Raw genomic sequence first — 16,373 nt, forward strand, 5'->3', positions numbered from 1 at the left:
TTTCAGTCAGTATATGAGGGCTGATAACACTACACAGCAGCTCACCATAAGTAAATTACTAAGAAGGAACGTTAAAGTAGTGATATGTATAAATGCAATGTTACTACAAGTTCATTTATGCTTGTGGCATATTTGGACAAATAAACATGTCATTCACTGTGTTTTGTCACAGAGAAAATTTCTCGCTAAACAGTGTGAATCAATAAGTATTACATTTGACAGAGTAATGTGAATTCTAAAGGGTTAAATTATATTTTAAACATTTGTGTAGGCTTATTCCCCATATTTTTAGTCTGTAGGTAGCCACAACAAGACACACATCAGGCATTCCATTCATTTTCCAGCTCAAAGAGGCAAGCCTCGTTCTATGCTCAGGTCAAGGCATAGAATGCAACCCCCAATATCAGCAGCAGGGCCCGACATCATATGCTAGTTTACCCCCACTGCATTATGCTGGTTCCATACCTCTTTGAGCAACATCAAATTCACTCATCTGTCCACAAACACTCTCTAAGTTTACTTATCATTTATAAACTCTCTTGCCTCTCTCACTCCAACACCTCTAACCACCAAAGCTTTCCTCACTCCATCCATCCACACAAACCGAGGTCTGCTTCTGGTTCTGCTGTCTACCACTTCTACCTTCATCACCCTCCTTACCATTTGCTCCTCATCCATCTTCTTCATGTGGCCAAGCCACCTCAACATTCGTCTATCCATTTTGGTTGTTAGTTTTTCTCTCATTCCTGTTCACCTTCTCATCCTGTCCGTCCGTGTCACATCAGCCATAGCCCTCAGCCCCATCTAACATTGTCAGCATAATCACACCCTCATACACACCTCTTTTTGCTTTCATACTCAACCTTTTATCTCTCAGCATATCTTTCACAACTCCAAGTATCTTACTCCCCTCCCTCACTCTGTATCCCACCTCCTCAGCCAATCCCACCATCCACCATCACATGTGATCCTAGATACTTGAAAACACTCATCTCCTCTAACACCTCACCATTTATACTCACATCCATCCTACCAGCCCTTCCATCTCTCGAACATCTCACCACCTTACTCTTAACTACATTCACTTTCAGTTTCTTCCTCTCACACACTCCTCCAAACTCCACCACCAGTCTCCTCAGTTGCTCTTCTGAATCCACCACCATTGATGTATCATCAGCAAGCAACAACTGACTCACCTGCCATTTCTCTCCATTTTCTCCCACCATTTGGGTTCCCCTACCAAAGGTTCTAGCATTTACCTCTTTCACTACACCATCCATATATAAATTAAACAGCCACAGAGACATCACACAACCCTGTCTTAACCCCACCTTCACATCAAACCACTCACTTCACCACCCACCCTAACACATGCCCTACTTTCTCTATAAAAACTCTGAACAGCTCTCAACAATCTACTATCTATTCCATACAACCACAACACCTGCCACATTGCATCCCTATCCACACGGTCATATGCTTTCTAAGGTCCATAAAGACCCAATACACCTCCCTCCCTTTTGCCAAAAACTTCTCACACATCCGCCTTACTACAAATATCTGATCTGCACACCTGCTTCCACTCCTAAAACCACACTGCTCCTCCCCTAGTACACTCTGTCTGGTTTCTTGCCCTATCAATCAGAATTCTCTCATACAGTTTACCAACCACACACAACAGACTTATACCCCTAAAAATTTCCACACTCACATTTATCCCCTTTCCCCTTGTACAATGGCACTACGCAGGCACTGCGCCAGTCCTTTGGTACTCTTCCAGCTATGTAACAAACATTCATAAGCCTCACTAACCATTCAATCACTGTCACTCCTCCTTTCTTTAGGCATTCCACTGTACACTCATCTATACCTGGCGCCTTCCAGTTTGCCATCTTCCACAAGGATTCCCTCACCTCTTCTCTTCCAATTGCACTATAGTTCCATTCCCCAGCAACAGGCATTCTTCTCTCTCCTCCTACAGCCACTATATTTGCCTCCCTAACATCCTCCACATTTAACTAGTCTGGTGGCCAAAGGAATTTGAAGTTCCTGCTCATAAATTAGTGCAGATTATAAAAGGTTCTGGATCATCAGTATCTAGAAAGTTGGTATTGTACCTGCATCCTTGCACTCCTTTAATCTAAGATAAAGATTTTGATATTTTTTTTTAGGCACAAGTGTGGTTATGTGGTTGAGAATTCTCAACTACATGGTTTTGGATACACTCTCACAGCATGACACTTTGGGGGTCAATAAAAACATTGTAAGGAGATTTGGTAGATAGAAACTGAAAGAGGCCTGTTGTACGTGTGTGTGTGTGTGTGTGTGTGTGTGTGTGTGTGTGTGTGCATGCATGTGTGCATGTATGTGTGTGAGCATATGTATGTTTGTGTCTCCTTGCTTTGACAGCGTATGATAGTTATAGATTACTGTCACCAATATATACTGATTGGCAAAGGTTCAGTTACTAACATATATTTCCTACTTTTCTGTCTGCTTCTTCAACTCCTTCTGCAGTGATCATTGGCTAGTACTGAGCTATATGTATATATACAAACAATCCACACAAATACAAATTCACATGATGCATCATCTCTTCTTTCTCATCTTTATTATGCCTCATTCCGCAATTTCTACTCTTAACAGCTTTTTTGCCAATCCTAGTCCTCTTACATTCTCTTCTGTTCATGTTTTCTCCTTGAACATCAATTTACAGATGGATAATACAGAGAATTATGTGCATATATAATCAATTGTTTCATCAAATTCACCACATACTTGACATAATCCATTTCAATCTCTTATTTATTTTATTATTTTATTATTTTTTTTTTTTTTGAAGGGTGAATTTTCAGGGGCTTTTTTGTCTTTTTATTTTTTTTAATAGCAGCAAGCATGGGGACATTGAACTTGAGCTGCAATTATAAGCCCTTCTAATAATATCTTTAATTTCCTGCTGTCTAGTGTTTCATTCTGGCTTATCAATCTGTTTAGAGTATTTTCCTAAATTGTTAAAGTGTTGATAAAATGCCTTGTATTTATTCTGGCTCTTTCCATTCTAAATTTAAACCATGCCAAGGTCAACTTTACCTTTTATCCTTCCAGGATCAATAAAATAAAATGCCATTCAAGTACCTTGGTCAGTATAACTGACCAAGGTACAACTGCTCATTCAAAACTTCTAGCCTTATCTAAGAAATTATCATTATTGTTATTAGTAAAATAATTAATTCTCACTTTGGAACAAAGAGGAGGGTATACAACTCCTTAAATCCTCCCCTGCATATAAATAATATTTATTTTATTGACATCAGTGAAAGACAAAATCACTTTCAACCATATTCTAATGAAATGAAAAGAAAATGAAGAAAAGTCATATCTCCAAACACATTGGGTTACTAGGCATCAATGAAATATATAACTTCACGTAGAGATTTAAGATAGAAAGCCATTACCTTGTTGCCTACTGTGGGAGGAACCGAAGCCAGAACTACATAAAGCTTATGACAGCTCAATAGAATTGTATTTCTCATTGCAAAGAGCATTGAAATGTAATCCAATATATGTCTATTTGCAGCTGGACAAACTGGGATGCAAATATTTAACTACTTGTGTTTTCTAACAACAGAAAGCAATATACAAGATATGAACCACTGATCTGTTTACTTTATTTTCCATGGAGTTTATTTTTTGAAAGAATCATGAAAGTGTTGAGAAAACCAATATTTTTTTTAAGCTTTCCATTCCCTATGGAGCATAAGCCATCAACAACTTTTCTCCACTGTTCTCAACTATAACCTGTCTCTTAAGGCCTTCTCCCATGTCTTGTTGATTTTGAATTGTCATCGACTTTCCATAACTTTGCATTTTCTTAGGTAGGAGTGTACATCCTATGCAAATCCATTTTTACCTCTAGAAAGAGGTGGCCTATATTAGACTGGCCTCTATCCTTTGACCTGTCCATCATAGGCAACCCTACCAAGCGCTTGTGCTCTGTTGACATAGCTCTCAAGGTCACTGAGAACACAAGTCACCACACAGCAACAAGGAATGGAGTTTGTGGTGGGAAGACAAAATACCTTGCAGTATTTGTTCTGAGTCTTCTAAGTTTAAAATCAGCTAAGATCAATTTTGTTCTTCATAATCTGGTAGTTCACTATGTATATAAATGAGAATCAGTGAAAAAAGGCATTTCAAAGATGGTCTACAGATACAAATATTAAAGAACTTCTGGGACTTTTCCCTTTCAATGGCAGATCGAGAAATTAATTTTTTGTAACTAAACGCTTTCAGACTTCAGACACTGGTAGAATGTGTCATATAAAACATCTTTTACTTAGTGTTGTTGAGAAAAGTTTATATTTTCAAAGTTATTTTGTGTTAAAGTTGTCGTATTTCAGTAATTTCAACCAATCAACGATGTGTATTCAGCTGGATAAAATTACTGCCGTTGCTTGTCAACAACAACTATCGGCGGTGTATATTTCGTTCATGCGTTTAGCTTTAGGGTTTTAAGGTTAGGGTTTGGGTTTTAGGGTTAGGGTTTTAGAGTTAGGGTTAAGGTTAGGGTTTTAAGGTTATGGTTAGGGTTAAGGTTTTAGGGTAAGGGTTGGGGGTTAGGGTTGGGGTTTTAAGGTTAGAGTTGGGGTTTTAGGGTTAGAGTTATGGAAAATAGTGAAAAACGAAGAAATTGGAGGGGGGGGGGTAACGGGGGGTGGATTTCAAAATTCCGATTTTTGGCAATTTTCCAGAATTTTCGTATCCAAAAAGCTGGGTTTTTGGCAAAAAAAAATTTGAAAAACCAATAATTTGTGAGAAAATGGGGGGGGGGGGGGGAAGTCTTTCCGAGAATAGTAGCTGTAAAACAGGAAAAGAAATCTAAAAGCAGTAGAAGTGCACAAATGATTATGGTGGTGCCATGAAGTAAACATGCTTCAGATACACTCGTTTATTCATACAAACGTAACTGAGATGAAATATGTCATAAATAACAGTGACAAACGAAATATACACTGCCAGAAGTTGTTATACATATCATTAATTGGTTGAAATTACCGAAATACGACAACTTTAACACGAAATAACTTTGAAAAATATAAACTTTTCTCAACAACACTAAGAGTAAAAGATATTTTATATGACACATTCTACCAGTGTCCGAAATTTGAAAGTGTTAAGTTACAAAAAATTAATTTCTTGATCTGCCGTTGAAAGGGAAAAGATCCGAACTTCTCATAATACACAACTCTCAGAAAATAATCAAATTGGTGATACATTAATCTAGTCTATCTATTCATTCAGAGAAATATGTTTTCAATAGAAAAAAATGATATTATTAAACGGTCTTTTTTGCTTTACTTAATTACTACTAGCGGACGTTAAACAATGATATTTAACGACATGTATAGTATATTGTGGAATTTATTTTATTTCAATATCAAAGTTAACACCGTATTATGTTTCAACCAGAATTGTTTACTCCACTTTTTAAACAGATAATAAAGCTTAATTCTTGTGAGTTAAATGCTAAATTGCCGATGTTATAGTCAAACGAATCAATTTTAATAAACATTAATTCTTAGCTATGTTCGTACAAATTAAATAATCGCATTATTTTCAGTTATTTTTTTTTTATCTGATCAATAATAAAATTCTATTAATCTTATAACTAATAACATAAATGTTTCACAGATGTCTTCCTCAACAATGAATAATAAAGTCCTTATAACTGGGTTATTTTATACTTTAAAATGCAGAAGTCAGCTGAAGAAATTCTTCATACATCTCACTCCTTTTATCCTTGCAAAGATTAAATGAATGGCATATCAAAAGAGTGTCCTCTATAGACTAATACTTCACATGGACAGCAATCCATATCAAGTGTAAGCAACTCCTCACCTGTAGATAATATTTTATCTATGTTCAGATTTGAAACTCTCTGTTAACAAAGTATTTAAAAACCCATTAAAAAAAAAAAAACAATGCCTAATCTCTGAAACTGAAACAGTAATGCAATATAATTGCATACCAGTGGTTTTATGATTAAGGTTTGTTTCACAACCATATGGTTCTGGGTTCAGTTCCACTGTGCAGCACTTAGGAAATGTCCCTTCTAATATAGCTCCAGGCCAACCAATGCCTTGAGTGAATTTGATAGACAGAAACTGTGTGGAAGCCCATATATATATATATATACTTACATGTGTTTGTGTATGTGTATCATATCTATGACTATCTACTGATCTATCTATACACACACACATGTGCGCACGTGTGTGTGTGTATAGATATATGGGTGAGTTTGTTTGTCCTGTGCCCTTTGCTGTTTGATAACTGGTGCTGGATTGTTTATGCCCCTGTTACTCAGTAATTTGGTAAAAAGTATAAGACTTCAGAAAAATTTGTGTGTTGGGGGCAATTTGATCAGGGAAACCCTTCAAGGCAGTGCCCCAGCATGGCTGCAGCTAACAGCTAAGAAAAGTAAAGGAATAAAAGACAAAAAGAATGAATAACTAGAATTAAGGAGGTTTTTTTTTTTTTTCTCAGTTCAATTTTGAGCCTGCAGATTCTTATGCAATAACAATTTGACCCTAGTGCTGAAATGGTTCCTAACTGCTAATCTAAAATAACTAATAATTCACAGGACTGAAGCACACAGTAGGATAATGTATTACAGAACTACCCAACTTCTACCAACACAAGGATATCAGCACAATATTGGTCTCAGATTTAGTCACAAGGTCAGTAAATTTGGGGGAGGGGTTAAGTCAACTACATTGACCCCAGTGCTCAACTGGTATTTGTTTGATCAAGCCTGAAAGAATGAAAGGCATAGTTAACTTCGGCGAAACTTGAACTCAGAACAAAAAGATGGATGAAATACTGCTAAGCAGTTTACCCAGCATGTTAACCATTTTGCCAACTCGCTACCTTATATCAGGACAATATCAATGAATATAATAACAATGAATAACAATGATTAGCATGTCATTTTCTATAGAGAATTAAAAGCTATAGTGATTATTATACTAATTAAAAAAATTCTAATCTATTAGTCACCTTGCTTGACATTAAATCTCCTCTGTATTTTGAGTGAAAATGTTTTTTTGTCATTGTGTGGTGGGAAGTTTGTTTCCCAGCCACATGGTTGTGGGTTCAGGCCTACTGCGCAGCATCTTGGGCAAGTGTCTTCTATTATAACCCTGGTCTGACCAAAGCCTTGTGAGTGAATTTGGTAGATAGAGATAAGAGAACATGAGAATAGATGTTCATTTATTTTATCTTTTACTTGTTTCAGTCATTGGACTGCAACCATGCACAGCCTTGAAGAGTTTTTTGTTGAACAAATCAACCCAATATTTATTTTAAAGCCAGCTGCTTAATCTATTGGTTTCCTGTGCCAAGCAGCTTAGTTATAGAGAAGCAAGCTAACCAACACCAGTTGTTAAGCAACTGTGGGGATGAAAAACAAATACACACACATATATATATACATATATATATATAAACTGAACCACAAAAGAAATATCACACACATTCTAAACAGAAACCGGTTTATTTACAGACTGCACTAGCATTGGTTGAAGAGTGCTAGTTAAGAAACCATTCTTTCCTAATGATAAAATGTCATTTCCTGAAACATGTTTCACGTGGTGTCATGTGATGATGGAGTGTCCTGGATCCAAAGAGATGAACTCAATATCTTATGTGACCACCATTAGTGTTGATTACCACCAGGCATCTTCTGTACATTGAATGCACCAAACAATTGATGAAGGCCATGGTGATAGCAGCCCACACACTTTTAAAACTTGCAGTGAGTTGTACTGCAGTTGTCAGCCTTGGACAGATGTCATTTAGCCTTCTTTGGATTTCATCCCATAGGTGCTCCATGGGGTTCAAGTCCGGACTTAGGGCAGGTCATGGCAGTGTCTGAATGTTGTACTGTTGGAGAAAGTCTGTATGGGCATGGGCATTGTCATATTGGAACACATGATTCTGATGACGAGCAAAATATGACACTTGATCAATGTAGCTAGCAGCAGTTACTCCATTGCCCTGGCCTTAGCCAATGTTTTGGATGACCACCAGTCCAAGTTTCTGTTTAAGTGCAATCCTGCCCCATACCATGATGCTCTGTCCTCCCCATGAGTCTCTCCACCACACAGCCATCGGCATGATGTTCACCCTTTCTTCTCCAAACCCTAGCTCTGCCATCTGCCACAGAAATGGAATATCAACTTTTATCAGTGAAGACTACAGTCCTCCACTGCTGATATCACCAGTTCTGACGTTTTTGAGGCCACTGCAGACATGCCTATCGATGACAATCTGTGAGGGTGGGACCCATAGCTGAACATTGACAAGACAAATTGAAAGATCTTAGATGGCGGTGAACTGTCTCTGCACAAATGGGTCTGTAGTGAGTCCATATGGTCTACCTAGCTGATGCCGTTGCCCTCCGGAATCAGTCTTGCAAGTGCTGCTGGTGCAGGTGGCGATCTTGACATACCGTTGTAACCCTCGGTTGGCCACTGCATGGATGATCATCCATGCTGTTTGTGGCATTGTATCATTCCCTCAGCTGCTCAATTGTCCGAATGCTGCAGCTCAAATCATTAGAAATGACTCACGGACATTGACCATCATGGAGATGTTCAATGGCTTGCTCCCACTGATTTCGTGTCAGTCTTGGCAAGCTTGCTGCATTTGAGAAACGAATGACAGGCTGGTAAATTTGGGTGCGCATGCATCATGTTTTTCATAAAGATGCACTCTCGAGCATTACCATGTTCATGAAAAGTGGGCGAGTTTGAACCCTACATGCAATCCTTGTATTTTCAAAAGAGAGTGGTGTTGTGGGTCAGTGACATCTTTTTGATGTCAAATTACCTAGAAATGTGATAAAATCCATATCTCAACATCATGTGTGAAATAAATAATCTTTTACAGTGTGACATTTCTTTTGTAATTCAGTATATATGTGTGTGTATGTGTGTGTGCGTGTATATATACACACACATACACACTCACAATAGGCTTCTTTCAGTTTCCCCCAACCAAATCCACTCACAAGGGCCTTGGTTAATCCAGGGCTATAGTAAAAGAGATTTGCCCAAGGTGTCATGCAGTGGGACTGAACCCAGAACCATGTGATTGGGAAGCAAATTTCTTCCCACACAGCTGTGCCTATCCATTCCACATGTTACCATTGGTTTGAATGGCAGACATGTTTGAGGCAGGAATTCACGGCTAAATGCTCTTCCTGTTGCCATTTCTTACCGGTGTTTCAAGTAATGTGCTTTTTATTTCACATATCTTTAAAAGTTCAGTGTGACAAGTCATAATGTCAGCAAGGAAAGTAAACATCCTTCCTAATTTTGTCCAAGTGAACCTGTGGAATATCAGTCAATATCTATGTACATTCACACACACACACACACACACACACAATGGGCTTGTAACAATTTCCAACAACCAAACTCAATCACAAAGCATTAGTTGGCCCACAGCTATTGTAAAAATCATTTACTTTCTAATATTTTCTTCTAATGTCATAAATTTTAACGTTAAAATCCCCTTTAGGGTGTTATTTTGTTTCAGTCTTTCTGTTTTGATAATATAAATACCAGTAATACAATGGAGTCATTTGAGTCAGCTACATCTTTTACTCTGCATGACTTCATGCTAAGTCAAAATAAACTTTTTTGAATTTTACGAAATAACTTAACAGTTCAGCAAAAGAGACTGATTGAATAAGTACCAGGCTTTAAGAAAAAAGTACTGTGGTTGATTCATGTGACTAAAATTCTGCAGTTTAATGAATGAAACAAGTAAAAGATAAAAGATATTGCTGGTCATATTGTACAGTGTCCATAAAATTTGTAATTCTGAGATTTAGTTCAGTATCAATATAAGTTACTGTAGTTTATAACCATAATTCTTCAATGGAATTCTCTTATTTCCTTCCTTAATTTTATTCACAACCTCTTAGATACAGAAATATGAAAATTTTAAAATTTTACAACAAACAGCTATTTGATATTTCTAAGACATTTTCTCTTTGGAAATTTAATCAATTTCCTCCAATCTGCTTCACTGTATCGACTATTGGGATATTTAGCTTTGTAATATTCTGAGAAATCTATGAAAATTGTTAACACAGCTGATATTTTTGGCTTGTTCTCGTATGGTTGGTTATGTTTTATATTTGAACAGTGACACTGAAAGCTATCAGTTATTTTTCATATTCACTTTGTTCCTACTGAGATTAAAATTGAAAACATTGAATTTTTTTTTCTTCTTAACATCGTCCCAATATCAGTAGTGATATTTCAAGTCTATTTTTTTTTTACTTCTGATGATGTGGGTTAACTGGAGTATCATAAAATTTTATATTTTATATTGTTGACCACATGGCTGAGTTCAGTGAAATTCTTACTATGATAACTTTTGTACTGGGGAAGACATGTAACTATGTTTGTTTGGCTGATTACATATTCCATTCCTGCTTCACAGATGAGTGAGTTGGAAGGGTGTTCAACTGTAGAGACAATGTGAGAATGTCCATATTTACACACCCTGTGCTCTCAATGAAAAACTATTGTAAAATACTATAAAGTATGAAATAGAAGAGAGAAAATTTAATTTACTGAATTATAATTTATTCTTGGCAATATTCCATCAATTCTTAAACTGCTTGAATTGATTCATATTAATGTAATAGCTTGTATATTTTTAGAAAATTGAATCTTTTAAAATTAAACCATGTTTCCTATTAAATATTTAACTAAGGCAGCAAGCTGGCAGAATTTCTAGCATGCCAGGCAAAATGCTTACCAACATTTTATCCATTTTTACATTCTGAGTTCAAATTCCACTAAGGTTGACTTTGCCTTTCATTCTTTCAGGGTTGATAAAATAAGTACTAGTTGGGCACTGGGGTCGATTTAATCAACCTACCCATCTTCTCAAACTTGCTGGCCTTGTGCCAAAATTTGGAACTGTTATTAAATATTTAGCTATAAATTTTAAATATATATTGCTCTTAACATGGGCATCAGACCTGAAATTTGTGTGGAGAGGATTAGGCAATACCATCAACTCCAGTATTTGATTAGTATTTTATTTTATCAACAACCCTGAAAGGATGAAAAGCAAAGCTGACCTTGGTAGAATTAGAACTCAGAGTGTCAATAAGTGACACCTTGGGTAAGTGTTTTCAACTATATTCTTGGGCAAACCAAAGTCTTGTTGGTAGATAGAAACTGAATGTTCTTGTCCCATTTTTTGTATTCCTTTTTATATACATATGGCGGAGTATGTACACTTTGGTCTCTTATATATAAGTACATATATATATCTAAATTTTGTATGGCTCTCTTATTCTTTCTTTCTTTCTTTCAAACCTTCACACTTACTTTGTTCTTTCACTCTTCTTTCTTTCGTTCCCTCTTTCTCAAATTTCCTGGCTTTCTCTTCATTCTCACCTTTCCTCCTCTTTCACTTCACTCTGTCCCTTTTTTTTATATCGTGCCTCCCTAATTCTTCTATCCCTCTGCCTCTACCTCTCTCTCCACGTGACTAGTGTTCGGCCAAGCCTGACCTTTCTTTCTTAGTTCAACTACCATCTGTGCAACATCTATATTCCTTCCCATGCCTGTCCTCACTTATGTCCCTGCCATAAGGCTTCACTTCCACACACACCAGCTTAATTTAATTCGTCCTCAGTTGAAAGATACCTGTTGTTCATGTCCTCTTATTTGCATTTGTATTTGTGTACTATTTCTCTCTTTTTTTCCGTCCTTGTTTTCATATACATTTGCTGCTTTCTTCCAAGGAATCTAGTACTCTTAGCTTAGTTTTTCCTTGGGGCTGGCCAAATTGGAGCAATCTCGAGTATAACCAGCCAAAATTGCAAAGATAATATGGAACTCGATTGAGGAAAGAAAACTCTGAATGACCCGTTCTTATTTTTTTCTTGTCCCTTTTTTGTATCATGTCTGGATGTTTTGCATTCTTGTCCCATTTTTTGTATTCCACTATATATATATATATATATATATATATATATATATATATATATATATATATATATATATATATATATATATAAATAAATAATATATGTGTATGTATATATACATATGTATATGTATATACTTACATCTATACGTATATATCCACGTGAGTTTTATATATATATACAACGTTTGTAAAAAAACAAATTTAGAAGAAGAAGCACACTCTAAGATGTAAAGCAGTATACATTAAATATGGGGAAGACCATTTTATGGGATTACCTCAGGTTTCCTGTCTGTAATGGGTTTAGCTTTATGGCATATTGTCAGATCCCAAAAACAGGTTGGCCCATGACCTCTTAAAAATATGGAGGGGGAAATGCTTCACTACTCAAAGGTAACAAGTGGGGATTATCACCCTTTGCTGTTGACTTCCGGCTGAGCTGCCACCTTGCAGGTTCCAAAAAGCTAGCAGGAACTTCCTGAAATGTAAACATGACCCAAAAATCTTTGTTCTGGAGTTAAGTATGTTCCCTGGTTCAAATGAATCTTTTAAAATTCACATGTGTTCAGCTATGCATAACTTGCAATGCTTCGTCCTGTTGATGTAGGGGCCTGGGTTCTTGTGGATTTTCCATGCGATCAAGTATGGGATCCCATCGTCTCTCAGTTGCCAGACATGACTAGCCAGTGATGTTATATATCTCCTTTCCAGAACTCTGAAGGAGGACCAGTGGTTGGAGAGACGTTGCTGGAAAGAGTTTCCAGAACATCGAATGTATCTCTGTAGGCATCTGTTGTCGGTGCTGTACCTGCTGGTATTGTTGCTGCTGCCGTTGACGTTGTCAGAGCTGGGCCAACAGGTTTTAGGGATCTGATGATATGCCATGAAGCTAAACTCTTTATGGACGGAAAACCTAAGGTAATCCCATAAACCGGCCTTCCCCATTTTCATTATATATATATAAATATTATCATCATCGTTTAATGTCTGCTGTCCATACTGGCATGGGTTGGCTGGTTTAACTGAGGACTGGTAAGCCAGGAGGCTACACCAAGCTCCAATCTGATCTAGCAAGGTTTCTACAGCTGGATGCCCTTCCTAATGCCAACCACTCCAAGAGTATAGTGGATACTTTTTATGTGCCACTGGCATGGGGGCCAGTCAGGTGGTACTGATATCGATCACACTTGAATGGTGCTTCTTAAGTGCCACTGGCACAGGAGCCAGTCAGGCAACACTGGCATTGATCACGCTCAAATGGTGTTTTTTACATGCCACCGGCACAGGAACCAGTCAGGTGGAACTGGCATCGACCAGGTGGTACTGGCATTGAGCACTATATATATATATATATATATATACACACACACATATATATATATATATATATATATATATATATATATATATATTTATATATGACAGTCTGGATTTAGCCCTACCATTTGGCAATCGAGTAGACACTATGGATGAACTTGTAATTTTTCAGGTGAAAGTAGTCTAGTGGTTTAGCTTCACTTGTGGGGTGGTTATCTCCTATCAGTATATGAAAATGTACTTTCTTGCAGCTCTAAGGGTGTTTTACTCTTATTTCTAGCAATATAGCTGCTACCTACCACCATCAGTCACAATTAGTGACAACTGAATTTTTCCTTTTTGGTTTTATATTGCATATAGCTGACTTCGTTATTTCACACACACAAAAACACACACACAAATGAGCATGATAGTTGTGAATGAGTGCCAGCTTCATACAAGTAGTGTCCTTCATTTCCAATATTCCATAGAAACATATCTGGCTAGGGGAAATATTACCATGTTACCTTACTCTGAAACAGGTGAAGGTTGGTGAAAGAGAGGGCAGCCAGCTGTAGAAAATATATCTGCCTCAACAAATTCTGTCCAACTTACTCACACATGGAAAACTGAACATTGGAAAACCATAATGATGATGATGAAAATAAATGGCTTGTGTACTTTTATCATTGGAAGTTAATTTCAATCCATATGGAATTGACCAATCTATATAATCAGTTACAAGACTTTGATAAGTGAAAATGGGAAAATAGTAAGTTAAAAAGATATAAAACTCTTGAGAAAATAATTTTCCTGCAAATATTTAATTCATGAAGGATATTTTATATGATTTTTATCGCTGTTTTATTATATTTTAATGAAAGTATATGTCAGATAATTCTACAGTAACTTGTATAAATAGTTGAAGCTCACTATTTCTTTCACATTAATAATTGATTGTTAATAACTTTAAATATAAATGATATTAAACATCATAAACAGAGAAGTGCCATAGGTTATCTAATGGCATTTAGAATATATACTTATTTATTGTTTGCTGAGTAACTATGTTAGATTATTGCACTATAGGGTGTCATACATTGTCTTCTCAAATTAAATATAAATTATTTTTTCTGCTGCTTTTACTAAACTATTTAACTCGCACAGTTATTATTTTGTTTCACATAATTTTCTCCATCTCTAAGCTAGTGGCATTTTGTGCTAGCTAGGACAAGAATCTTGGCTAGAAAACAAGGTTTTTATATAAATAACATTATGGGGTGATTTTTTTTTTTTTTTATATATATACATCTAAAATAAATCAAATTCAAAGTTACTTCTCAATGTAATTTCTAAGTGACAATAAATAAAATAGGTATAGGCATCTCTGTGGTTAAGAAACTTGCTTTGCAACTATGTGATCTTAGGTTCAGTCCCATTGTGCAGCACCTTTGACAAGTGCTTTCTATTATAGCATTGGGTCAACCAATGTCTTGTGAGTGAATTTGGTAGATGGAAACTGTGTGGAAACCCATTGTATATATAGATATATATATGTATATATATATATATATATATATAGCCTAGCAGCTACTCTGTCTCGATAAAGGACAATAACCCAGAAACTGGTTCACAGATGTTGTTTTGCACAAGATGGGAGTGCTGAACTCCCGATTTGAAACTATTAGGACGCAGATATTGTGTCGTATAGCCAGCTGGAAATGATGTTTCCTGGAGCTAAACAACAGTAACATTATCCGTTCTGTATATATATATATATGTATATATATATATATATATATATGGATATATATATATCATATTTATTTATATATATCTATAGTATACATATATCATCATCATCGTTTAACGTCCGCTTTCCATGCTAGCATGGGTTGGACGATTTGACTGAGGACTGGTGAAACCGGATGGCAACACCAGGCTCCAGTCTGATTTGGCAGAGTTTCTACAGCTGGATGCCCTTCCTAACGCCAACCACTCAGAGAGTGTAGTGGGTGCTTTTACGTGTCACCCGCACGAAAACGGCCACGCTCGAAATGGTGTCTTTTATGTGCCACCCGCACAAGCCAGTCCAGGGGCACTGGCAACGATCTCGCTCAAAAATCCTACAGGAGCCAGTCAGGCGGTACTGGCAACGGCCATGCTCAAAATGGTGCATCTCATGTGCCACCCGCACAAGAACCAGTCCAGGTGCACTGGCAACGATCTTACTTGGCTTGCCGGGTCTTCTCACACACAGCACATTTCCAAAGGTCTCGGTCAGTAGTCATCGCCTCGGTGAGGCCCAATGTACGAAGGTCTTGCCTCACCACCTCAGCCCAGGTCTTCCTGGGCCTACCTCTTCCACGGGTTCCCTCAACTGTTAGGGTGTGGCACTTTTTCACGCAGCTATCCTCCTCCATTCTCACCACATGTCCATACCAGCGCAATCGTCTCTCTTGCACGCCACAACTGATGCTTCTAATGTTCAGCTTTTCTCTCAAGATACTTACACTCTGACGGGTATTCACATTGACATTACACATCCAACGGAGCATACTGGCTTCATTCCTTGCGAGCTTACGTATGTCCTCAGCAGTTACAGCCCATGTTTCACTGCCATGTAGCATGGTTGTTCGTACGCATGCGTCATACAGTCTGCCTTTTACTCTGAGTGAGAGTCCCTTTGTCGCCAGCAGGGGTAAGAGCTCTCTAAACTTTGCCCAGGCTATTCTTATTCTAGCAGCTACACTTTCAGCGCACCCACCCCCACTACTAACTTGGTCGCCCAGATAGCGGAAGCTATCGACTACCTCTAGTTTTTCACCCTGGAATGAGATAGAAGTTGTTTCCTGTTTGTTTGCAGTCTATATATTTATAGTAAAGGTTGTGAGTTCAATTCTTGGAGACACACTGTGTCCTTGAGCAAGACACTTTATTTCATGTTGCTCCAGTCTACTCAGCTGGCAAAGATTGGTAGTACCTGTATTTCAAAAGGCCAGTCTTGTAACACTTTGTGTCATGCTGAATCTCCTTCAGAATTACATTAAGGG

General features: G+C 37.3%; 1 protein-coding gene across 19 annotated transcripts in view; it reads left to right on the forward strand.

Moving 5' to 3' along the window:
• LOC106878725 (potassium channel subfamily T member 2) overlaps nt 1-16,373 on the forward strand; it is a 668,752-nt gene that overhangs the window by 366,311 nt on the left and 286,068 nt on the right. The window lies entirely within an intron of this gene.

This window comes from Octopus bimaculoides, chromosome 1 (genome assembly GCF_046866305.1).
Source record: "Octopus bimaculoides isolate indiv1 chromosome 1, ASM4686630v1, whole genome shotgun sequence".
NCBI lineage: Eukaryota > Metazoa > Mollusca > Cephalopoda > Octopoda > Octopodidae > Octopus > Octopus bimaculoides.